The sequence below is a fragment of the Sminthopsis crassicaudata genome, chromosome 3, assembly GCF_048593235.1.
Source record: "Sminthopsis crassicaudata isolate SCR6 chromosome 3, ASM4859323v1, whole genome shotgun sequence".
Taxonomy (NCBI): Eukaryota; Metazoa; Chordata; class Mammalia; order Dasyuromorphia; family Dasyuridae; genus Sminthopsis; species Sminthopsis crassicaudata.
In genome coordinates this window covers 574,179,006-574,206,215 of record NC_133619.1, presented here as the reverse complement: position 1 = coordinate 574,206,215, position 27,210 = coordinate 574,179,006, and the positions used below count along the sequence as shown (strand labels likewise).

At 35.6% G+C, this 27,210-nt stretch overlaps 1 pseudogene; it reads right to left on the bottom strand.

Moving 5' to 3' along the window:
• Positions 1-24,611: 24,611 nt before the first annotated feature.
• On the bottom strand, positions 24,612-26,987 carry LOC141562418 (transcription initiation factor IIE subunit beta pseudogene; annotated as a pseudogene).
• Positions 26,988-27,210: the final 223 nt, after the last annotated feature.

Here is a 27,210-nt window from a genome sequence, read left to right as displayed (position 1 = left end):
TAAAGAAAGTAGGGAGCATGGAATAGGATATTCCAGTAGGAAATCAAAGAATGGCTAAACCCAATGACCTATGAATAGAATAGAATATTACTATATCATATGAAATGATGAGGTGAATTACTTCAGAGAAACCTAGAAATAGTTGTATGAACTAATTCAGAATAAAATGAGTAGAACCCAAATCAATTCATACAATTGCCACAGAATTGTAAAAAGTAGCTTTGCTTTCAAAGCTAAAAGAGTTCTGATAAACACAATGACTGATCATGATTCCAGAGATCCAGTGATGAAGTATGCTTCCCACCTCCTAATAGAGAAGTGATGAACTCAGGACAAAAAGAAAAATTGAGGCATCTATTGGATGGTAGTGGATGGTGGGGGCAGGTGGTGTTTAAAAATCAATTTTCATTTTTTGAAAAATAAAATAAAATTTAATCCTCAAAAGAAACAATTATCCCCCAAAAAACTCTAACACTGTAGGACTTTATGTCTTCTAGTTCTGAAAGGCTTTAATCAGTAGCATTATGCCTGCAAAAACAACTGATATCCCAATTACCCCTGATTACTGATTCACAGGTGAAATTAGCACTACCTGTAAAGAATACAGACAGCTACAATATTTGATAAGGTAATTTTTTAATGGAAGATTTATACCCTCTTTCAATGATCACTGGTTACAATAATTCCATGACCTCATTATTGTGGGAACTTTCTTCACTGGTCTAAATCAAATCCTATTATCTTCTCAAGAGAAGGAGCAAGCATTTATTAAGTACTAATCACCTATGAGAAATTCCTTCACAAAGAGTCTGCCTATCATGGGGGAAACTTCAGATTCTATTAAAATATTTCCTAATTTACAAGCTATGTATTAGCAGTTGTGGTGTTGGAAACATGGGTATCTGCCACAGAGAGCAGCTTGAGATTATTGGAAGCACTATATCATTTTCAAGTATAAATCTGGAAATCCCTTTTTATTCACTTTTAAGTTGTCCCCTCCTTTCTATTTGTCCAATTTACATTCATGCTATTAGGATTATATTCATCCTGCATTCTGAAGTTCTGCCTTCCTTGGTCACCTTGGGTACATATTGATTTCTCCCTATAGTTCTGACTTAATTGTGCTGCTTATTCTGACATTGAATGAAATCCTGCTGCCTTGCATTATTACTTAACTGGTTCACACATATATTGCTTGAGGGTTTAGAACTTGTATTATGTTCTTGTACTACCTATTCTTTCCCTACCATATCCCTATTATATAGTGGAGCTCAAAAAAGCCATGTCTACCTGCATGCATGTGTGTGTGTGTATGTATGTATGTGTGTGTGTATATGTGTGTACTGTAATCCCTGTTCAATTAAAAGGAAATAACCCAAAGACAGAAAATGAAGATATATTATTTGGGATGACTGTTCAATTTACACTTGAAATCATTCAGGGCAAATCACTATTCTTCCAAGACTCCAATAAGGTTGTGAAAAATTAATAGGTTCCCACATTTTCCCCTCAAATGTTTGGAATTAAAACTCCATTGGTTGTTGTTTCCTATCCTCTCTCTTTTTGGGAATTTAAAACCAGATGTTTCAACATCCTGATATGATATGATCCTAATGTGATAAGCTGCAAATATGTGGCTATTATAATACTGAGGGAAACAGATTAAGCTTAGCAAACAAAATACTTTCAGCTTCCAGAAAGTCAACTTTGTCAGAGTGTTAAATGGTGAGAAGCATTTGAAATATCCTGAGTAATACCTGTAACCATTTCCTAAGATAATGATGAAAGACAATAATTGTATGTTTTACCTACTAAATAATTTTTGGATAAACCACGTGTAAGGCTTATAGTGTTATCTAAATATGTTATTATAAAATTAGCTGTCCAACCAAGACTTTTTATTTTCAAACAAGGAAACAGCTTCAGAATTTCAAAAAAGCATATTTTATTGCTTCCATTCAAGGCTCCCCAAAATTGACTTACATCACTTGAAAGACGTCTGGATCAGATAAAGATTGGTTCCTACTGCAGATGATCTGTCTTTATCTGGTGCCTACTGCTCTCCTCTGTTCTGGTGATAGAGAGATGTGGAGATGGCAATACATTTAGATCCCATCAGAACTGATTGAATAGCCAGACTCAAACTGCAGTTATTAGTTTCAATACCAATGTGGCCATCAATCTCCAGTGAAGTATTCCAAGGTCCTTTTGACCGTATACTGCCTATTATTTTTATTTATAGTTTGAAAAAAGGCATAGATGGTATATCTTCATGAGTTTGCATATAAGACCAATCTGGAAGCAACAGCTTGGATGAATTGGATAACAGAGTTAGAATTCAAAAAGATCTTGACAAATTCAAAAAAGAGAATGGGGCTGAATCTAATAAGATGAAATTCAGTTCAAATGTCTTACATGTGGGTATTAATAAAGCAACTTCAAAAATACAAGATGGAGAAAATGGTTAGATGGTCATTGCTTAGAGAACCAAAGGTGATTTTCAGTAGATTAAAAACTCACTATGAGCCAGTGATATGGTGCAGTGTCTAAAAATCTTATTTAATATCACAATTACTAAGAGAGGCAAAGCATCCAGGAAGAGTTCTGTTTTCATTAGATTTCATCTGGAATATTATTTTTAATTCTGGACACCACAATGTAAGAAAAACATTGAGAAGCTGAAAAAATTTCAAGAGAGGCTAACCAGTAGTGAAATAATCTGTGTCTAAGTCAAGGATCGACTGAAGGAATGGGACGTGTTTAACCTGGAGAAAAGAAGAGTTAAGTGTTATATAATAATTGTGTTCAATACTGGAAGGGCTGTCATATAAAAAAGAGAGTATACTTGTCCATCTGATCCTAGAGAGCAGAGCCAACAGTGATAAGTAGAAGTTATGAAGAGGCAAGTATGGATTTGATGCAAACAAAAGCTTCCTAACATTTAAGTTCTTCAAAAAGAAAATGAGAGACAAATAAAAACATCTTGAAAAATGGTATCTTACTCTTCCTTGGAGGTCTTAAAAAAAAAAAAAAGCAGATTAGTAGCTTTTCAAATATGATCTACTGAAGATTCAGTTCAGGTATGAGGTAGACTAAATGTCTCATCACAGTGGTGCCAGGCTTAGAATAAGGAGATTTGAGTTGAAATCTGATTTCAGATATTTATTAGGTGTGTGAGCCTGAGCAGGTCATCGTATGTCAGTTTACCTAAAAAACGGGGATAAAATGGGCACCTGACTTGTAGAATTTTTCTACTAGTGAAATTAAATCATATTATAAAGCATTTAGCACAATGCTGGGACATAGTATTTAATAAGTGCTTATTTCTTTCCTTCCAGTTCCAAAATTATGTGATTTTGACTATCCCTTCAGTTCAGTAGTTAAAGAATTCCACTTCTCTCCTCTGAGTGCTTTCCTATTCAATAAACTTACAGGATAACATAGAGCTGCATTTTAGGAAGATTAATTTGATAGTTGAGTGCAAGGTGGACTGTAGTGGGGACAGATATGAATAAGTTAGATTGATCAGAAAACTATTTCAATTATCATAATGAAGTCATGAGAGTAAACTAGAGTGATATCTGTAAGAGTAGAGAGAAGGGGACATATGTGAGAGAAATGGTAAAATTTGACAACAGAATGAGGAGTCAAAGATGACGACATTGTAAACTTGGATTACTGGAAGGATGGTGTACTCTCAATAATAATAGGAAAGTTTATAAAAGTTTGGGAAAGAGAATGAGTCACACTTTGGATTTAATGAGTTTGTTACCTGTAGCCTTTTCTCTTAAATAAATCTACCTTTTGCCAAAGAGAACAGCCACTGTGAATTCTTCACGTCCCAACATTTGGTCCCTACCATTATCTGGTGTTTACATCAGCCCCATCTATATAATCACTAAGTAAGATAATTTAGAGAGAAAGGGAAGACTATAGGAGAGAGCCTTGGAGAAACATCCATGATTCATAGTGTCACAAAAACCTAGAGAAGAGAGTCTTAAGAAAAAGTGACCAGCACTATCAAATGCTGCAAAAAGGTCAAGAATGATGAGGATTGAGAAAAGATCATTATATTTAGCAATCCATTTATTATTAATAACTTGAGAGAGAGAAGTTTTTAGTTGAATGATGTGGTCAGAAGCCAAATTACAGAGATTTTAGAAAAGAATGAGAGAAGAGGAACTGAGGATAGATGGATCTTTCAAGAAGCTTAGTTGATTGGAGGATTCCGGAAAGAAGACTGAGTAGGTTGGTAAATTTCAAGCTTTTCCGATTTCTCCCATAAATAGAATATATTTGCACTGTGAACATAGGCTGGTGAAAAATCAAGTCTTGGGACAGAACAGGAGTCCTCCTGATTTAACCTGAGATCTGAAGAAAGACTGGGGATGGAGTTAACCAGTCTGAAGTGCAAACATCTCTGGCTAGTTCCACAGAAACATTAAGTGGAGACCCCTTGGGCTAATTGGGTGTGGCTGGAGCCTCAGCAAGAACCACTGAGACTTTGACATCCCAGATTATTTGTGGAGTCAGGGTCCAGGAACACTGAGGGAACCTGATTGGGAATGCTGAGCCCAGCTCTGCTGCTGAGACATGGCCCTGGTAGGAAGAAACCAACACCTGATGGGAGCAGAGGCTGTGGGGAAGGCAGCTGCTGGCTGGGGGCACTTATTGGAGAGTGGAGGTGGAACTCTTGGTTTGGGGTTTCTGGTGAGAGGAGAGCTGAAGGAAAGCTTAAGACACCATCCTCTCACCCCACAATTAGAGGTGCTGACACTAATACCTCTTATTCAGAAAAAAAAAAAGAAATTAACTAGCAAAAATGAAAGAAGCCCCTATTGAAATATATAGGAACAGGGAAGACTAGGGTTCATCCTCAGAGGAGGACGCTTATTAAAAAAAAAAAAAAAAAAAAAAAGTTTCTAGCAGAGAAATCTTGACAGAGAGGTATAAAGTTTTGTTAGGGAAATAAGTGAAAAAGAGCTAAAAGAGGGGGTAACGCTGAAGGAGAATGTCATTTCAGTGGGCAGAGGGCCGCAGCTTATGCCAGAGAGAGAGAGGTTCCTTGGCGTGGCATATTAGATCCTCTGCAATGACTGAGCCCCAAGTTGGCCCATTTTATAACAGAAGCCTAGGCTAGCAGCTCTTGATGGGGGCTTGGTGCAGTACAAGCTAGAATTAGAAAAAATATTGGAATTGAATGAGTGTCTCTGGGCTAATTTTCACCTCAATAGGGAGCTTAATCAGGTAGTGAGTGTTATCAATGGAGGGGGTGCCCATCTCTTAGGATAACAGAATGAAGCTGTTTATCTTGTTTCTCTTGGGCAGGGTCTTTTACAGAGGACAGAATTCAAGGAAACTTTCTCCTTGAGGGAGTTTCAGAGAGTTTCAGGGTCCCCCTGATGAGGTCTAGAATTGGGGTACTTAAATGAAATTAGGGTTTCATTAAGGTCTAGTGGCAGATTCGGGGTATAGGGAGTCAAATAGAGCTCCCCTGCAACCCCTTTGGATTTGGCAAAGGATATGGAGTTAAATGAGGTCTAGTGGTGGCGCAAGAGTCCCCTGTAAAGGAATTTACAGACCCGAAAATTTAGATTGATAAAAGAGGTTTATTTTGGGGTTTGGAAGTAAGATTAAAGTCTACTTAGTAAAAGGTAAAGGTAGAAATAAGAGGGTACCAGAACCAGGATTCCAGTGGGCAGAGTTCCTTGGCATGTCGGGTCTAAGGTGGCCATGTTTGGAACCTCTACAAAGAGAGAACTCTAGCTTGGCTCTTTTATAATGAGAGATTTAGCTAAAGGGGCCCGTGGGTGGAGTTCCAAGTTGGTTCAGGTCTGGGTGGGGGTTGTGAGAGCCCAGATCTCCTATTGGAATTCAAAGGGATGCTTTTGACCAGGATTTGGGAATCAAAGGTTCTAGCTTCTTGAATTGATAATGCATCAGCTGGGAGGGGTCACCTGGGAGGGGCTGGGAATCAGAAAGGAATAATCAATCTAAAAGGACTAGTTTTCTAAAGGGATCACAATCCACATCATTCCCCCCTCAAGCAGTTAAAACTTAAATTCATTTAAGAAAAAAAAGACTTGGGGCAGAGTCTCTTATTGAGGCAGAAATGAAGATTTTCTCCAAGGATCTTCAGAGTTCCGGGGTCCCCTCTTCAATTCCTCAACAAAATCACTCAAGTATTATCCAGGTCTTAATATTAGTTGCAACAATAGAATTTGGACTAGTGGGATTAGACTTTCTACTAGCAGTTCAATAAAGGATTTATCTGTTTATGTCATTTTTGGAAGCAAAAATGTGAGAGATTTGAAAGAGAAGATACAGAAGAAAATGGCTTCTGTTATTCACTATTTACTAAGTTGCCTAAATAGAAAAAATAGCCAGAACATCTTGGAAAAAAATCATTTGAACATGAAGGAGTACTTTAAAATGTGCATTTTTTTGTTATTGTTAAGAAATTGTCACCTTGAACATTGTCACAAATGATGAATTAACTGTTCCCTTTGGTCAAAAGACAAAATTTAAGGAAAAACCTTGGCTTGTTGGCTAAACGAAAAGTTTGGGTATAGGATCTTTGACTATCTTACAACCCTGGGAGGCATTTGTCCAACAGTATAAACTTCATTTGGAAAATTTTTTGGTGGATGGGAATAGAAAAACATTGTCTTTATGTCTTGAGAGAACTCTGTAACATTGCTTGGTGTATAAATTTCTTAGCTTTCTTATAAAGCTAATAACAATAACTGAAATTTATAGTATTCTAAAGTTTACAAAGCTTTAAAAAAAAACTACAGGCAGATAATGCAAATATTATTTTCCTAATTTTATAGTGGAAGCTCAGGGTTCTAAGTTCAATGAGTTACTCATGATCACACAGCCATTAAGTTTGTAAGTCTTCTGACTCTAAAGCTAGCACTTATTCCATCAAATTATAATGTTCTTATCTCTGATGTCCAATGTTAAGCAGGAAGAATACCTGGTACTCTATAGCACTTGATTTGGAGAATCCACATAGGTTAAACATGGCATTAACTGCTATGCTGGTACTATGTATGGCAGTGAATAACAGAGTAGAAGACCAGGAAAGCTAAATTGAGCCTAGAAGATGAATAACAGAGTCAGGAAAACAGAAACTGAAGGCCAAAGCAAAGCCATATTTGAAAAGTATGTAGAAATTAAGGGCGCAAATGAATGGGATATCAGGAAAAGGCATTGAGTCAGAAAACACTCAAGAAACAAAGCAAAGATCCAAATAAAATAACAAGGTTGGAAACAAGCAAGTGGTCAAGAATTAAGCAATCATCTCAGGGCCAAATATTAGGAAACAGACAAAGAAAAGTAAGAGATCAGCACCTAAACAACAAACTTGTGGTGCCAGCAAACTAAGTTTCTCAAATCTGAAGGAAGAAACCTTTTCTACATGTCTTGCTGTGATAAAAGTTACTTCTAGAGCACAGCATGTCATTTAAAGGTCTGCAGGTGAACTATATTAAGAAGAGGCTGAGTCGATTAAGAGTGTAAGCAGATTAACTCATCTGGTGTAGACTCTGGTATCAGCACAAGTATAACTGAGCTTTCTGAAGGTGGGAAGAAAACATCTCAAAGGCTCCCCTCTAATGTCTTCTCCCTCCTGGTTAATTATGAGTTCCGCTAGGAGGCTCACATAATAAAATCAAATGGAAGTGCCTGGTATCTTATCCTGCCAGGTGATCTTCATAGGCTTCCTAAAATAATTCAAATGGAAACAATTCCTGGCATGGTGCTGGTATACTGTCCAGGTTTCACAGGCAGACAACGTCAGCACAAAAACTCTGTAGACCTTCAGTATGATAACCAGCCTAATATCTCTCCTCTCCCATACTTTTCCTTTGGTAATGTGTGTGTGTCAATTCCCTTATCAATGTAGACATCTCTGGAAAGCATAGGTGAGAGAACTTATCCATAGCATTCAAAATTCCATTATTTACTGTAACTGATGGTTCTTAGGAAGATTCTGAAGATCATCTGGCAAGATAAGATACCAGACACTGAGGTCCTTTCTCTAATTAAACCGTCAAGCATTCCAGCTTTACTGCAGAGAGCAACTTTGTTGGACTGGCCAAATGTTCAAACGCTTGCCAAAAAAATTATTATTATTATTATTATTTTATAGGGAATTCATACAGGACAAGCACTCACAAGGTAGTCAGAAAAAATAATATAAGGACACTCTCAAGGGCTTTCTTAAGAACTTTAGAATCACTTGTGTGACATATGAGACACTGGTTCAGGACCACCCAGCATGGCGTGCCCTCATGTGAGAGAAGGTGCTGTGTGTGTCCTATGAGCAAAACAGAATTGAATTAGCCCAAGAGAAATCTGAGATGCACAAAATTAGAGAAGCTACCTCAAATGTTCATAGGGCTATTTATGTCAGATCTGTGGCAGAGCATTCTGAGCTCTATTAGTCTGATCAGTCATAATTGGATACATTGTAACTCAACTCTAACACAATGATGTCATTTTGGTCCTCTTTGAGAACAAAGGACAACAACCAACCAACCACATAATAAATAGCAAAACTTAGTAATCTGTGATGGATGTCTTGTCGTGGTTCTTCCATGTCTATTATCCTATTTTCAAATAATTTTTTTTCAATTTATTACTCTCTTGAAACTATTTCTATTTACCACTCCTGATCCTCATTTGATCTCATCAGATTGATTCATGTCTTATTAGAATAATCTTAAAAGAGTTTACTCTTTTTAATGGGTTCCTATTAGTGAGTTCTTTCATCAGCTCAAACTCTTGACAGACCAAGTTATCTCACCGAGAATGAGTTAATACTGAGGGAAACCTAAATATTCAGATCCCCATTACAAAGGCAGATTTTTTTAAAAAAATACCTTTGCATTTTTCCTTGAAAATGTCCCAGTTGCCAGACATGCAAATGCAATGGTCTATCCAATTGAGGTAAACCTAAGGGAGGAGAAAGAAAAAGACTGGATTTTAAATTAAGGTGAGAAAAGCCTTCAGATACAGAATAAATAATCTGTATTTTAGAAAGGATTTAAGGTTTAAATAGCTCACTCTCATATGAAGAAAATAGTAAGACAATAAATTTCTCTCTAAAATGAAGATTGTCTTCAAATCTTTGTCTTTAGCAACTTATTTACATAAGACAGAGAAAGTAGTCTGGGAAGTTTGATGGAATCAGTACTGATCTATCTATTCTTTGTGTAATCTTTGTACAATATCTGTAAGATGTATAAGTATATTCTTTTTGTAGTAACTAAAAATCATCTTTCTCAAACTCTTCACTGACCATGTAATCTCATGGAGAATGAGGTAAAAAAGTGTGAAAAATGGATGGGCATTTGTTTGGTTTCCACAGTAATGAAGGTTGAATTGGAGAAATGGGATTAGAATTGGAGGGTTGAAACTTACAGGGACATTGGAAGGTCTTGGGGGAGGTGGAGGTTATCTCCCCCCAAAGAATGTAAGAATGTAAGCTCCTTAGGGACAAGGATTGGGTTTTATAATTAGGGATGATGGTCTAAGATTTGAAAAGAATCTTTTATTCTTTGCCCCTAGCTTTCTACTGTTATTAGTGTTATTCTAGAATGGAAGATCCTTAGGGGCCAGGACTGGATTGAGTGGGAAACACCCTGACCTGTTAAGCTTTCTTACCTCACATTTTTTGAAACTCCAGCCAATAGGGAAAGCTGCTGGTGGTTGGGATGTGAAGCTCACTTTAGGGAATAAAAATGAAATACTCCTTGCTTGTGTGTGTGTTAGATATCAAGCCTTGTAAGGAGTCAACCAGCTGAACAGTGAAACAACTTGACTATCATCAATTTCATACCTCACAGTGAATTTTGTGAGGACTCTGATGGGGCACACTAAAAATGCATTGTTGGTAGAATTATTAATTTGTTGAGGTGTGGAAAATGAGGGGCAAGAGATACCCTAAGAGCAATGGGATACCCAGGTCAATGTCTTTTTTTTGTGAAAGAATTCACAGTCCCGATCTCCAGGCGAGGTTTATGACAAAAAAAATGGGTTTATTATACAAAGAAGCTACCCAGTGGGCTCTTCTGGATAGGAATTAGCAAAGGTTTGGGTTTCACAATCTTGATTATATTTGGATTTCTATGAAGGACTAATCAATAATGGGTGGTAATTATGCCCCAGGCCAAGATCTCCAATTGAATTGTAGGTAGAGATTATTATGGGAGTTCCCCCTAGGAATAGGAAGGTGGGATTGCTCCCAAAGGTCCCAAAGGAGAGGTTGAGATTTAGGGTTTTTCCAACCCAGTTCCACCCTCCCCAAAGATCAGGGGGACAGAGTTCCTATTGCATCAAATTGGTCCAGCTATTCTAGAAATCAATTTGGAACTATGCCACCAAAATTCCCTAAATACTATGTGGTGAGAGAAAAAACAGTTCATAATTGTGAATTGCTTTGGTCACATGTATTTTATACACAAATACCTCACTACCATTATACTTGAATTGAAGCTCCTGCCATTCTCCTCACAGACTCTATGTGTACTAATTAGTAGAAGAGTGCACCTCTAGTTTTAGGATGAAATGCTTTGTAATTACTTTCCCTACTATACCATTTGAACAAAAATCTTTGCTAAAGAACAGGGTACAATGGATGATTGCTAAAAGAAATAATACAGGTGGGGACTCATGAGCAAGAGATGTAGAGTATATACTGAGTGTACTGAGTGTACTGGGTGAATACTGAAAGTAGTAAATTTTCCTCTGGGGAACCAATATGACTTGGAGAATAAGCCTAGGAATGAGATACACAAATAATAAACAACAAATAGAATTTTTTTTTTTTTTAATATAGGGACCTTTTGAAAATCATACTGGAAAGCAACTTGAAATTATTCTGAGAAAGTGACTAAAATGCCTATACTATTCCAGCACCTAAATATTCTAAGTAGGCCTAAGGTAGAAAGAAAGGTTCCATATGCATTACATGTATGTATATACATATACATACACATATACACACATATACACATATAGTCATAATATGTACATTGTTATGTATGTATTATGGGTATATGTGTTTATATTTATATAAATGTATATGTAAGAACCCTTTTTGTAGGAGTAAATAATTGGAATTCAAATTTATACATATCCATTAAAGAATACCTAAACAAATTTTTGTGCTTGAATGAAATAGTTTATTATTGCATTATAAGAAATAATAACTATGAAGAATACATAATGAAATAAAATTGAAAACACTGCCTAAATAACTTTTTTATTCAATGCCACACCAATCAAACTACTACAAAATTATTTTATTGAGAGAAAAAAAATAATTGTGAAGTCATCTAAGAGGAAAAAAAGACCACAAATATCAATGGAAATATTAAATATGGTTGGAAAGATGAGCAGAGAGCTAGCAGTAGCAAGTTTCAAACTATATTACAAAGTAGCAATCTTTAAAAAAAAATTTCAATCAGCAGAACATATTTGGTATATAATATACATATGGAAACTGAAACAGTAGCCTAATATCCAATAAGCAGAAAGACTGAAGCAACTTGGATAAGGACTTGCTAGCTGACAAAAACCACTAGGAAATTAGAAACTAGTATTTTGTCAAAAACTAAACATAGACCAACATTTCATGGGCAACTAGAGTGCTAGGATTGGAGTCATGAAGGCATTTCCTAGGTGTGTGAACAATGGGCAAGTCACTGAACCCTGTTTGCCTCAGTTCCTTATACATAACATAAGTTGAAGAAGGAAATAGAAAACCATTCCAGTATCTTTACCAAGAACTCCCTAAATGTCCCCAATTGATAAATGGTCAAAGGATATGAACAGAAAATTTTCAGATGACAAAATTAAAGCCGTCTATAGTCATATGAAAAAAAATGTTCTAAATCACTATCAATTAAATAAATGCAAATTAAAAGAACTCTGAGGTACTATCTCATGTCTCTCAAATTACCTAAATGACAGGAAAAGATAATGATAATACTGGAGGGGATGTGAGAAAACTGAGACACTGATGCATTGTTGGTACTGGAGAGCAATCTGGAGCTATGCCCATAGGGCTATATATAAAACTGGGTACTCTTTGACTCAGCAGTGTCATTACTAAGTCTGTATCCCAACAAAATCATAGAGGATGTGAAAAGGACCCATACATGCAAAAAATATGTGTAGTTGCCCTTTTTGTGATAGCAAAGATTTGGAAAATAAGTAGAGGCCCATCAATTGAGGAATGGCTGAATAAGATGTGATATATGAAGGTAATGCAAGATTATTGTTCTATTAAAAATAATGAACAAGATGATTTTAGAAAGACCTGGAAACATTTACACAAACTGATGCTGAAAGAAACAAGCAGAACAAGGAATATATTGTACACAATAATAGCAAGAATATGTGATGATCGAGAAGACTTCCGGCCAAGATGGCGGCGTGGAGGCAGACAGCTGCTTGAGCTCCTCGTTTTCTCTCAGAACTTACTTCATGACAAGCCTCTGACTTAATGCTTGACCCAGAAAGAAATCCACAAATTATCACCAAGAGAAGACATCCTTGAAAGTCGCCAGAAAAGGTCTGTGTTTGTTCGGGGGAGGGTCAATCAGACTGGGCGCAGACTGAGGGCAGACAGCCAGAGCAAGACAGGCAGCTCACACAGCTCAGACCGGAGGGGGAGGGGTGTGATCTCTGTCGTTTTTGTGAAAGGGCTTTTGCCCCAGTGTGGATGCTCCGTCTTGGCAGCAAGCCAGGAGCGGTGGAGAGGGTGTAAACACTGGAGGTGAAGATTAAAACCCCAGAAAGCCAGCGTCTATCAGAGCCCGGCCACCCCCAACCCCCACCTGGACTGACTCGGTGCGTTCTCGGAGCCTCAGAGCGCAGACTCAGTACAGTCATTGCTGTTCTGTTAGTGGCTCTCTGCTGCCCTACCCCCAGTCTGTAGAGGAAGCCCATTAATACCATCCAGCCCTATCCCCCGCAAAACAGACCAATTGTTTCTCTTGTCAGTTTGTTTTCTTTGATTCCTACTCTGACAAAATGAACAAAAAATTCAAAAGGGCTCTAACCATTGACAGCTTCTGTGTGGAGAGGGAACAGACTTCAAATGCTGAAGAGACTAGGAACAGAATGTCCCCAGATGTATCCCCTGGGAGGGATATAAGCTGCTCCTCAATACAAAAGAACCTCATAGAGGAAATCAAAAAGGCTCTCACAAAAGAGCTGGAAGAGAAATGGGAAAAGGAAAGGGAAGCTTGGCAAGAGAGCCTGGAGAAGTCATCCCATGCATTCAAAGACAGAATGGATAAAGAAATCAAATCATTGAGAAACAAGATTAGTGAGCTGGAAAAGGTAAACAACTCCAAGGAAAACAGGATTAGAGAGCTGGAAAAAGAAATCAGCTCTCTAAAAAATACAATGGAAAAAAATTCCATAGAAGATAAAAACTCAATTGGACAATTACAAAGAGATATAAAAAAAGTGAGTGAAGAAAATACATCATTGAAAATTAGACTGGAACAAGTAGAAATGAATGACTCAAGGAGAAACCAAGAGGGAGTCAAGCAAAACCAGAGAAATGAGACAATTGAAAAGACTGTCAAGTACCTTACCAGAAAGACAACAGACCTGGAAAACAGATCCAGGAGAGACAATTTGAGAATAATCGGACTCCCTGAAAAATGGGAGGAAAAAAAGAGCTTGGACACCATTTTCGAGGAAATTATCAAAGAGAACTGCCCAGACGTTTTGGAAACAGAGGGTAAAATAGACATTGAGAAAATTCATCGATCACCTACTGAAAGGGACCCTAAAATCAAAACGCCAAGAAATATAGTGGCCAAGTTCAAGAACCATCAGACAAAGGAAAAGATATTGGAAGCTGCTAGAAAAAAACAATTCAGATATGGAGGATCCACAATAAGGATAACACAGGATCTAGCAGCGTCCACATTAAAAGAACGCAGGGCCTGGAACATGATATTCCGAAAGGCTAAGGAACTTGGTATGCAGCCAAGAGTGACTTACCCAGCAAGAATGAGCATCATTTTCCAGGGAAGAAGATGGACATTTAACGAAATAAATGAATTCCATCTATTTTTGATGAAAAAACCAGACCTACATAAAAGGTTTGATCTTCAAATACAGAACTCAAGAGACTTCTAAAAAAGGTAAAAAGAAATCTTGAGAACTATACTTCTGTCAAAAAAATATGTAAAGAACATATGTACAATTTGTCTTAGAAACTAGAGGTGGAAAGGAGATTATATCATAAAAAAGTATAAAGTGGTGGTACTACATCTCATGAAGAGGCAAAGGTAACCTATTATATCTGAGAGAAAGAAAGGAGGGAGATGAACATAGCGTGTATCAATAGACATATTCGATTTATGGTGAAACTTCTTCCACTTCATTGAAAAGTGAAAGGGAAGGAGTAAGCTAAGGGGAAGGGAATACAGTAATTTCAAGGAAAAGGGATAAAATAAGGGGAGGATCTTTAAGGTGGGGGAGGGATCCTAAAAAGGGAGGGCTGTGAAAAGCAAGTGGTGTTTACCAGTTTAATACTGGATAGGAGGGTAAAAGGGAAGGAAAGGGGAAAAGCATAAGCAGGGGTTAATAGGATGGCAAGCAATATAGAATTAGTCCTTCTAACCATAAATGTGAATGGGGCAAACTGCCTCATAAAGAGGAAGCAGTTAGCAGACTGGATTAAAAGTCAGAATCCTACTATATGTTGTTTACAGGAAACACACCTGAAACAGGATGAGACATTCAAACTAAAAGTAAAAGGGTGGAGCAGAATCTATTATGCTTCAGGCAAAACCAAAAAAGCAGGAGTAGCCATCCTCATCTCAGATCAAGCAAAAACAAAAATTGATCTAATTAAAAGAGATAAGGAAGGGCATTATATCCTGCTAAAGGGAAGCATCAATAGTGAAGCCGTATCAATATTAAACATGTATGCACCAAGTGGTGCAGCATCTAAATTCTTAAAAGAGAAATTAAGAGAGCTGCAAGAGGAAATAGATAGCAAAACTATAATAGCGGGAGATCTCAACCTTGCACTATCAGAATTAGATAAATCAAACCACAAAATAAATAAGAAAGAAGTCAAAGAGGTAAATAGAATACTAGAAAAGTTTGATATGATAGATCTTTGGCGAAAGCTAAATGGAGACAGAAAGGAATATACTTTCTTTTCAGCAGTTCATGGAACCTATACAAAAATTGATCATATACTAGGGCATAAAAACCTCAAAATCAAATGCAGTAAGGCAGAAATAGTAAATGCATCCTTTTCAGACCATAATGCAATCAAAATAACATTTAATAAAAAGCCAGGGGAAAATAGACCAAAAAATAATTGGAAACTAAATAATCTTATACTAAAGAATGATTGGGTAAAACAGCAAATCATAGACATAATTAATAACTTCACCCAAGAAAATGACAATAATGAGACATCATACCAAAATGTATGGGATACAGCCAAAGCAGTAATTAGGGGAAGTTTTATATCTCTACAGGCCTACTTGCATAAAATAGAGAAAGAGAGGGCCAACGAATTGGGTTTACAACTAAAATTGCTAGAAAAGGAACAAATTAAAAACCCCCAGACAAACACAAAACTTGAAATTCAAAAAATAAAAGGTGAGATTAATAAAATTGAAAGTAAAAAAACTATTGATTTAATTAATAAAACTAAGAGTTGGTTTTATGAAAAAACCAACAAAATAGACAAACCCTTAGTAAACCTGATTAAAAAAAGGAAAGAGAAAAAGCAAATTGATAGTCTTGAAAATGAAAAGGGTGAACTCACCACTAATGAAGAGGAAATTAGAACAATAGTTAGGAGCTACTTTGCTCAACTTTATGCCGATAAATTTGATAACTTAAATGAAATGGAAGAATACCTTCAAAAATATAGCTTGCCCAGATTAACAGAGGAAGAAGTAAGTAGTCTAAATAGTCCCATCTCAGAAAAAGAAATAGACCAAGCTATTAACCAACTTCCTAAGAAAAAGTCCCCAGGACCAGATGGATTTACAGGTGAATTCTACCAAACATTTAAAGAACAACTAACTCCAATGCTATGTAAACTATTTGAAAAAATAGGGATTGAAGGAGTCCTACCAAATTCCTTCTATGACACAGACATGGTACTGATACTTAAACCAGGTAGATCGAAAACTGAGAAAGAAAACTATAGACCAATTTCCTTAATGAATATTGATGCTAAAATCTTAAATAAGATATTAGCAAATAGACTTCAGAAAATCATCCCCAGAATAATACACTATGACCAAGTGGGATTTATACCAGGAATGCAGGGCTGGTTTAATATTAGGAAAACTATTAGTATAATTGACCATATTAATAATCAAATTAATAAAAACCATATGATCATCTCAATAGATGCAGAAAAGGCATTTGATAAAATCCAACATCCATTCCTACTAAAAACGCTTGAGAGTATAGGAATAAATGGACTATTCCTTAAAATAATAAGGAGCATATATTTAAAACCTTCAGTAAACATCATATGTAATGGTGATAAACTAGAACCTTTCCCTGTTAGATCAGGAGTGAAACAAGGTTGCCCACTATCACCATTACTATTCAATATAGTACTAGAAACTCTAGCCTTGGCAATAAGAGCCGAGAAAGAGATCCAAGGAATTAGAGTAGGAAATGAAGAAATCAAATTGTCACTTTTCGCAGATGACATGATGGTATACTTAGAGAACCCCAAAGACTCTGCTAAAAAGCTATTAGAAATAATTCAGAATTTTAGCAAAGTCGCAGGATACAAAATAAATCCACATAAATCCTCAGGATTTTTATACATTACCAACACAATCCAACAGCAAGAGATACAAAGAGAAATTCCATTCAAAATAACAGTCGATAGTATAAAATATTGGGAATATATCTACCAAAGGAGAGTCAGGAATTATATGAGCAAAATTACAAAACACTTGCCACAAAAATAAAGTCAGATTTAAATAATTGGAAAGACATTCAGTGTTCTTGGATAGGCCGAGCGAATATAATAAAGATGACAATACTCCCCAAACTAATCTATTTATTTAGTGCTATACCAATCAGACTCCCAAGAAACTATTTTAATGACCTAGAAAAAATAACAACAAAATTCATATGGAAGAATAAAAGGTCGAGAATTGCAAGGGAACTAATGAAAAAAAAGTCAGAGGAAGGTGGTCTAAGTGTACCTGATTTAAAGATATATTATAAAGCAACAGTCACCAAAACCATTTGGTATTGGCTAAGAAATAGACTAGTTGATCAGTGGCATAGGTTAGGTTCACAGGACAAGATAGTGAATAAAAATAGCAATCTAATCTTTGACAAACCCAAAGATCCCAAATTTTGGGATAAGAATTCATTATTTGACAAAAACTGCTGGGAAAACTGGAAATTAGTATGGCAGAAACTAGGCATGGACCCACATTTAACACCACATACTAAGATTAGATCAAAATGGGTCCAAGATTTAGGCATAAAGAACGAAATCATAAATAAATTGGAGGAACATGGGATGGTTTACCTCTCAGACTTGTGGAGGAGGAAGGAGTTTGTGTCCAAGGGAGAACTAGAGACCATTATTGATCACAAAATAGAACATTTTGATTACACCAAATTAAAAAGTTTCTGCACAAACAAAACTAATGCAAACAAGATTAGAAGGGAAGTAACAAATTGGGAAAAAATTTTTACAGTTAAAGGTTCTGATAAAGGCCTCATCTCCAAAATATACAGAGAATTGACTTTAATCTATAAGAAATCAAGCCATTCTCCAATTGATAAATGGTCAAAGGATATGAACAGACAATTTTCAGATGATGAAATTAAAACTATTTCCACTCATATGAAAGAGTGTTCCAAATCACTATTGATCAGAGAAATGCAAATTAAGACAACTCTGAGGTATCATTACACACCTGTCAGATTGGCTAAGATGACAGGAACAAATAACGATGAATGTTGGAGGGGCTGTGGGAAAACTGGGACACTGATGCATTGTTGGTGGAGTTGTGAAAGAATCCAACCATTCTGGAGAGCAATCTGGAATTATGCCCAAAAAGTTATCAAAATGTGCATACCCTTTGACCCAGCCATACTACTACTGGGCTTATACCCCAAGGAACTACTAGAGAAGGGAAAGGGTCCTGTATGTGCCAAAATGTTTGTGGCAGCCCTTTTCATAGTGGCTAGAAGCTGGAAGATGAATGGATGTCCATCAATTGGAGAATGGTTGGGTAAACTATGGTATATGAATGTTATGGAATATTATTGTTCTATAAGAAATGACCAGCAGGAGGAATACAGAGAGGCTTGGAGAGACTTACATCAACTGATGCTGAGTGAAACGAGCAGAACCAGAAGATCATTATACACTTCAACAATGATACTGTACGAGGATGTATGCTGATGGAAGTGGATTTCTTCAACATAGAGAAGAGCTAATCCAATTCCAATTGATTAATGATGGAAAGAACCAGCTACATCCAGAAAAGGAACAATGGGAAATGAATGTAAACTGTTATTTTTACCTTCTGAATCCAATTCTTCCTGTGCAACAAAAAATTCGGTTCTACACACATATATTGTATCTAAATTATACTGTAATATATTTAACATATATAAGACTGCTTGCCATCTGGGGGAGGGGTTTGGGGGAGGAAGGGAAAAAATCTGAATAGAAGTAAGTGCAAGGGATAATGTTGTAAAAAATTACCCATGCATATGTACTGTCAAAAAATGTTATAATTATAAAATAAAATAAAAAAAAAAAAAAAAAAGGAAATACAAAAAAAAAAAAAAAAAAAAAAAAGAATATGTGATGATCAACTATGAAAGTTTTGGTTCTTCTCAGTGGCTAAGTGATGCAAAGCAATCCCAATAGACTAGACAGAAAATGACATCTACATTCAGAAAAAATAACTATGGAGACTGAGTGTAAATCAAATATGCTAGATTCACTTATTTTTCGTGTTTTTTTTTTCCCTTTCCTTTCCTTTTTTTTTTCCTTTTTGTTCTGGCTTTTCTTTCCCAACATGATTCATAAAGCAATATTAAAATAATAAATTTAAAAGAAAACCCTAAATGGGATGTGAACTCAGACATGACTGAACAATAACATTTCATATTATATATCAAAATTAGTTATAAATGAATACATAACTTAAACATGACTTTTAAAAGTTGACATAAAACAAATGAAAAAATATGAAACATATGAAACCCATTCAACATATTGAAACAACTCTTCAAATCATCAATAGTTTTTTTGCTTAACTTTTTAAAAATATTTTTATACTCTTGGCTTATTATATCAATCAAGTCCAAAACCAATACACAAGCTAAACTTAAAATCTCAGTGACAGGAAAGCAGAGGATTTCAGAACGTTTGCTTCAACATTCATAATGCCTTATCCAAATACAAGGAAACATACATGATTATGATATATATTTTTATCCTACTTCATGTGTGTGAGTACTATCCAGTATAACCCTTTAAGTCCATATACACACACATGCCAGGTTACAAACTAGGGCATGGTATAAAGTATGTCCTATGTTGGAGAGGGTAATGGTTAAGTTCTCCAAGGAACATTCAGTATTCTCAGAGTACAGTGAGGTACACTGGAAGAATAGCTAATAGCAAGAGGCCAAGACATGTTTTATAGAGTCTAGCACAAGAAACCACCTCAGACTTTTGGACTTTGGAGCCAGAAAATTGGCTCTGACATTGAGATCAGAGTCAGACCAAAGGCAATAATTTCTAAGAAATGCAAAGGTGTGGCCTTATTTTTGTTTATAAACATTTTTCATTCATTAAATGAATGATCTTCCTCAGATAATAAATTTCTGGGAGATTAGTACCTGAAACCAATTGGGGTTACCAATGAACTTCACAACACAGTTTATTTAAAAAAACAAACAAACAAACAAACAAACAAACAAAAAAAAACCCTTAGATTTAGAATGTCCCACTACCATTTTCTTACTACCTTAAAATGAAAAACAACCATAAGTGGAATCATAAAGGGAAGCGGAATGGGGAAACGTGGATAAAAGACTTTCAGAAAGAACTTTCCAGTCCATAGAATATTAAACTCTCCTGTGGGCATTCATTCAGCATTTATTGAATAGTAGAGCTAGAAGACATCTTAATGATCATCTAATACAGGGCTTCTTAAATTTGTTTTATTTTAATAAATTTTGATGACTATATTTCAATATAATTTAATCTCCTTTGTAATCCTAAAGATTTTATTGTATGTATTCAAAAACATTCTGAGAAGGAATCCATAGACTTCATCAGGCTTAAGGGAGTCCATAGACACAAAAAATATTTTAAGAATTCCTGATCTAATCTCATTTTATGGATGAGGAAAATGAGGCACTTAGAAATTAGGTTACTTTCTTGAAGTCCCAAAGCTAATGAATGCCAGTACCAAGACTAATTGGTTGAAATTGAATATCCTGAGCTTTTTCTTTTACTTGTTCAGGCTTAGAAATTAAATACATACATATGTATACATTTATATGTGATGCATATTTTATATCTAATTTGTACCCATCATGTATCATGTATCTACATATGAACATATGTATGTCTAATGGAAAAGGTCAGAAGCTAATAGAAGAACCCAGCATTTCATCGTTAAAAAAAATTTCATATTAAGAATTAAAATTTCACTTAATAAAAGAAAAACAAAAAACAAAAAAGTTAAAGACTATTAACCTTTTGGCAGATTGCACTTTCATTCCAGGATATTAGAGTTCATACAGATCAAGGGAATATTAAGACTTCATTTGAAAATGGTGAATTCTCTCTAGTGGTTTCTATAAGATCTATAAGATTCTGATGTCTTTCAATTAAAGATTTAAATTTTGGTATACCTGACTCATTTCTCAAAATAATTAACCAGTCAGTGAAAATCACTGATAAAAAACATTTCTTTATTTGCAGTGCTCTGTACTACAGGAAATGGAAACAAGACAAAAGAGCAGAATATCTTGATTAAAGAAGTTTATAATCAAAATTTCTTCCCATTTTACAGATGGAAAAACTGTATATTATTCAAAAAACAAGACAAAGCAATGAGGAGATACAATACTGACAAAGAGTTGGACCATATAGTTGTTGAGTTAGTCAACAAGTCATTAATAATATTTATGTTTGCTACCTATAATCTATGTACAAATTAGGTAATATGGATAGAATGAAACAAAGTTGTTACCATATTGTTTCTTCTATTAGAGTGTGAATTCCTCAAGGGGAGAGATTATCTTTTATTTTTCTTTATATATCCAGAATTTAGCATTGAGCATTAAGCACAGTGCTTTGTATGAAGGTTATCGATAAACATAAATATTTATTGATGACAGACTGACCCACTCTTCCATGTGGATTTCTCTTAAGCTACATCCCTTTGTAGAAAGAACTGATTTTCAACTTCTCACTGCTGTGTTCTCTATTTTACTATTTCTAGAAACCACAGTAAGATGTAGGTTTAATTAATAAACAAGAAGAGCAAATTACAATGTCTTAAAAGCCTATAGTATAATCAGTTGCTTTTACCTTTAATGAAATATTATTGGAACCAGACCCCAAATTAAACCCATTCTGTAGGCCAACACTTTTTTGTTTCCTTTTTTAATTTATTTATTAATTTTTGACATTTACTTTTATAAGATTTTGATTTCTATTTTTTTCTTCCTCCCTCCCCTCACTCTTCCTCAAGACAGCAATCAATCTGATACAGGCTATACATGTAGGCCAAACTTCTAAAACTAGTCCCATGGGTCTTTGAGGATGTTTGCTTTTAAGATTTAGTCAGAAAACAATCAGTTACCAAAAAAAACACAAAAAGCAAAAGCTTTTTTAAAAATTTCATATTCAATTATATTTTTTAAAATTAACTTTTTATTATCAAAATATATGCATGAATAATTTTTCAGCATTGACCCTTGCAAAACCTTATGTTCCAAATTTTTCCTCCCTTACTCCCACCCTTTCTCATAGATGGCAAGTATTCCAATATATGTTAAACATGTTAAAAATATATGTTAAATCTAATCTATGTATACATATTTATACAATTATCTGGCTGCACAAGAAAAATCAGATCAAAAAAGGAAAATAAATGGGAAAATACAAAATGCAAGCAATCAACAACATAAAGAATGAAAATGCTATGTTGTGGATTCACAATCAGTCCCCACAGTCCTCTTTCTGGTCTCTTCATCACAAGATCATTGGAACTGGTCTCAATCATCTCATTGTTAAAAAGAGACATATCTATCAGAGTGGATCTTCATATAATCTTCTTGTTACCATGTACAGTGATTTCCTGGTTCTGCTCATTTCACTCACCATCAGTTCATATAAGTCTCTCCAGGACTCTTAAAGATCATCCTGCTGATCATTTCTTATAGAACAATAATAATCCATAACATTCATATACCACAACTTATTCAGCCATTCTCCAATTGAGGGACATACAACCAGTTTTCAGTTTCTTGACACTACAAAAAGGGCTGTAATAAACATTTTTGCACATGTGGATCCCTTTCCCTCCTTTAAGATCTCTTTGGGATACAAGCCCAGTAGAGACACTGCTGGGTCAAAGAGTATGCACAGTTTTACAGCCCTTTGGGCAGAGTTCCAAATTGCTCTCCAGAATGGTTGGATCAGTTCACAACTCTACCAACAAAGTATTAGTGTCCTAGTTTTCCCACATCCCCTCCAACATTCATCATTATCTTTTCCTGTCATCTTAGCCAATCTGAGAGGTGTGTAGTGATACCTGAATTTTCTTAATTTGCATCTCTCATCAATAGTGATTTAGAGTACCTTTTCATATGACTAGAAATGGTTTTAATTTCTTCATCTGAAAATTGTTCATATTCTTTGACTATTTATCAATTGGGAAATGGCTTGAATTTTTATAAATTTGAGTCAAATCACTACGTGTTTTAGAAATAAGGCCTTTATCAGAATTTTTGACTGTAAAAAAAATTTTCCCAGTGTATTGCTTCCTTTCTAATCTTGTCTGCATTGGTTTTCTTTATACAAAATCTTTTTAACTTAATATAATCAAAAATATCTATTTTGTGTTCAAATAGTTCTTCTTTGGCTTTTCCACAGATCTAAGAGTAAACTATCCTTTATTCTTCTAATTTTCTTATACTATCATCTTTATGTCTAAATCATGAACCCATTTTGACCTTATCTTTGTATACAATGTTAGGTGTGAGTCAATGCCTAGTTTCTGCCATAATAATTTCCAATTTTCCCAGCAGTTTTTGTGAAATAATGAGTTCTTATTATAAAATCTGGGGTCTTTGAGTTTCTCAAACACTAGATTACTATACTCATTGATTATTTTGTCCTGTGAACCTAATCTATTCCATTGATCAACTACTCTTATTTGTTAGCCAGTACCAAATGGTTTTGATGACCACTGCTTTATAATATACTTTTAGGTTTGGTACAGTCAGGCCAACTTCATTTCAAGCAAAAGCTTGTTCTTTTTTTAAATAAGTTTTTAAGTAATTTCTTTTATATCACCATAATTTCCCTTCTGTCCCTTCCATCCCATATAACAAATAGCATTTTGAAAAAGAAAAAAAAAAAAGGAGCGGGAAATTTGCATAAGTGATCAATACTGAAAATATGTGTAGAGTTCAACACTTGTAGACTTCTCACTTCAGTAAAGGAATTTAGTGGAAGAATCTTCTCATATCTCTTCTTTTGAGGAATTTTATAGCTATTAGTTCTGTTTTGTGTCTGTCTGTCTGTGTCTGCGTATTTAGTATAAATTTCCATTGTTGTAGGTGGTGTGATTGTAGATTTCTCAGCACTACTTCCTTACACTGTTCTAATTCATGGAGATCCTGCCATATTTCTCTGTATTTATCACATTTGTCATGAAAAACAAAGATGTTTAATGAAGTGGCACAGTAACTAGCCATAAATAAAAAAAACCTTCCCTATAAACCTAGAGATATATTCTCCCACAAACATATGCAATGGGAAAAATGGGCTCAGGTGAGAACAAAAGTAGAGACCCATATGTGTAAAACAAATCTGTGGCCATGGAACACAGCAGAAAAGGCATTCCAACTCTGCCAAAGCATGGATATCTTTAAGCTGACAATGAGATTATAGTCTCTGCTGGACTTCCCCAGTTATCTTGTAGTGCTGCCAAAGACTATCCAAATGATCATGATTGGATGTAGCTTAGACCCATTTCTGGCTCCTTCATAAAAAAATGCATCTGACTCTAACAGCAGCTTTTGTCCCAGTAGATATATCGTTCTGTAAACTGCTTTCTTGCCACAGTCCTAAAATCAATAAACATTTTAAAGTACCTACTAAGTGTCTGACACAGTACTAAGAGTTAGGGGAAGGGAGGGAGGGAATTTATAAGAAACAAACTTAGAGGAATCCTTCAAGATTCTGGAGATTCTGGTGAAGTGGTCATTGAGAGTCTTCTGTCAAGTCAGTTTCTCCTTTGAGAGGAAACTACTTTCTTTAGTCTACATCATTGCCTAGACATAATACCTTATTATTTCAGATATTCCTCTATCATCTTTTCATCCACAGAGTCCACATGAATGCTTCTCCAAAGATTCATAACACTATCATCTACTGTAAACTCTTATCATTGTAACTTTCTTCTTACTTGCATTATTAACGATGATTACTTAGTACTCTAATCCTTTTATGACTTTTTGTGCATTCAGCAAGCTTTATTCTATGTATTCTAAAAGGATTCCTCCTAAATGTCTCTGGTCATGTTTATCTCAGAGCCTCAAATTAAGGCTTTTTCAATTTTTCACATTGTACTTGAGTTTGAAGGTATATTTCCCATAGAACACTTGGAATTTGGAGTTGTTGGGGAGTGCTTAGACTTTCAGCCATTGTTTCTGATTAAGTTTAACAGAACATTTAAGTTTAACAGAATATTGCTGGATCTCAATCAAAATTTCTTTCAAAGTTAGTGGAGGTATAGCACTCTGCTGGTGGCAAGTCTTCATGTAGTTCACAGTATCATAGCAAGAATTACAAACTGAGGTCCTAAGATTCTTGAGAGAGCTTTCCTCTGAAGTGATTTGTGGGATTAGAACTCTATGGGATTAGAACTCTATTTTGTATGATTTGATGTGGAATATGCTTTCAGCTCAAGATTTGCTTTCCCCTTAGTTGAGGATGATTTAGAAGAAGGATTTGGATATTTTCCTACTTCTGGAGTGGCTAATGCAGACCCCTTTCAGTCTTTTACTAAATTTGGATCCATAATGCTGACTGTGTGAGGACTTAGAGCACTGATTAGCTGAACTTCCCCAGTCTCTTGGCTAAGGACTTTTGGTCAGTTGCTGCTCTACACCCCATGCCCTACACCAATACTTTGCATTAGTCCTCAACAACTCCAATGCTCAATGCACATTGACTCTGGCATTCAGCGTTGTCAGGTCCGCTATCTCTTTGCCACAGCCTGTTCCTCTTTTGCTTCTATTCTCCCTGCTCCCAAACTTACATTTCAGCCCTGGAACAAACTTACTTCTATAGGCCTACGTATCCTGGCCTCTCTTACTTGCCCAAAGGTGTTGGCATGAACTTGTCCTTCAGAAGCCAGGCTGCTCCTTCCTTCATTCAATATGCCCACTTACCCCTCAACTTGCTGCCCAGATGCCCTCTATTTGGTGGTATTCTTTCAACAGTCACATTATGAGCTCATACTGACCTTTAATTCAGCCCTGTAGGACCCACATATGTGCCCTCCAATGCCTGCACTGCTCTTTGCTTCAGTGGAACCCACACCCTTGCCTTTTGTTGAGGGTGTGAAATTGCCCTCTATACACTATATCCATTCTCTGTATCTTGTGTTCCACCAGCTAAAGTGAAGTATGGACTCTTAGTAACTGAGACCTAAGCTTCCACTTATATAACAATAGAAGGTTGATTTAGCATTAGGGAGATTTAATCAAAATCCTACCTTTTGTATAATTAAACTGTGAAAGAAGAAGAAAGAAGAAGAAGAAGAAGAAGAAGAAGAAGAAGAAGAAGAAGAAGAAGAAGAAGAAGAAGAAGAAGAAGAAGAAGAAGAAGAAGAAGAAGAAGAAGAAAGGTAGAAACAGTATAATTTAAACTACATTCAGTCTCCATAGTTTTCTCTCTGAATGAGGATGAGAATGGCATTTTCCATCCCAAGTCTATTGGAATTGTCTTGGATCATTACAGTGCTAAGAAGAATGTAAGTCTATAATACTTGACCATCACATAATTTTGCTGTTGTTGTATATTTTGTTCTCGTACTGCTCACTTCATTCAGCAGCAGTCCATATAAATCTTTCCATGTTTTTCTGAAAGCAACCTGTGCATCATTTCTTAAAGGACAATGGTATACCATTACATTCATATATCACAGCTTATTGCTCCATTCCCCAATCAATGAGCATCCACTCATTTTTCAATTCTCTGCCACCACAAAAAGAACTGCTGCATTTTTGCACATGTGGGTTCTTTTACCTCTTTTATGTTGATCATAATTCTTACATTACATCTTTCCAAGTGGTTTGTCTTTAGAATGTTCTTGTTATTTTATCAATTATTCCCAGATTCTCTTCACTCAATTGACTTTTATACTAGTTCAGAGACTCCTTGCCTCTTATCTGACCATTGCAATACTCTATTTGGTCTCTCTGTGTCCAGTCTCCTCCATCTTTAATCCCTCCCACATTGGGCTCCCCAAATATTCTTTCCAAAGCATTTAAAAAAAAAACTTTTTTCAACCTGACATGTAAAATTCTTCACAGTCTAATTCCCACTTTCTTCTCTTGACATTCCATATTATTCTCCTTCTTCCACATTATTCCAGTGAAAATTGCCTACTTGTTCAAAAGTTACCTGCACAATCTCCCAGCTCTGTGTCCTTGCACATACCTACATACCTTAGGTTCACAGGGCAAGATAGTGAATAAAAATAGCAATCAAGTGTTCGACAAACCCAAAGATCCCAACTTTTGGGATAAGAATTCATTATTTGACAAAAACTGCTGGGAAAACTAGAAATTAGTATGGAAGAAACTAGGCATGGACCCACATTTAACACCACATACTAAGATAAGAGCAAAATGGGTCCAAGATTTAGGCATAAAGAACGA